We start from the raw sequence: 337 nt of genomic DNA, 5'->3' as shown, positions 1-337 counted from the left end.
CGTCTCCCTCACCCACTTCTCCGCTTTCCATCCCCCAGGGAGGAGGCCACATGTAGACCTTGTTCTCTGTTCCCCTTTTCTTCCTCTCCTTCCCTGCACCCTCCCGCCATCGCCACTCTCTCCACTGGTCCTGGGGCGGGGGGGGGCGGGGGGGGGGTGTCATCTGTCCTGGGTTCACTGTATTTCCAGTTCCTATCTGTGCCAGTGCACCTCCTCCGGTCCAGCCAGATATGTAAGGTAGAATTGGGATCAAAGACCAAAACCAAACAAACAAAAAAAAGAAATCATAACATTGTGAATGAGGGGGAGTGCAGACTGGGGACGCAGGACCCATTGG

This window comes from Echinops telfairi, unplaced genomic scaffold (genome assembly GCF_000313985.2).
Source record: "Echinops telfairi isolate 266 unplaced genomic scaffold, ASM31398v2 ScPeMD7_7400;HRSCAF=8409, whole genome shotgun sequence".
Classification (NCBI taxonomy): Eukaryota; Metazoa; Chordata; class Mammalia; order Afrosoricida; family Tenrecidae; genus Echinops; species Echinops telfairi.
Note: the sequence above shows the minus strand (reverse complement) of the source record.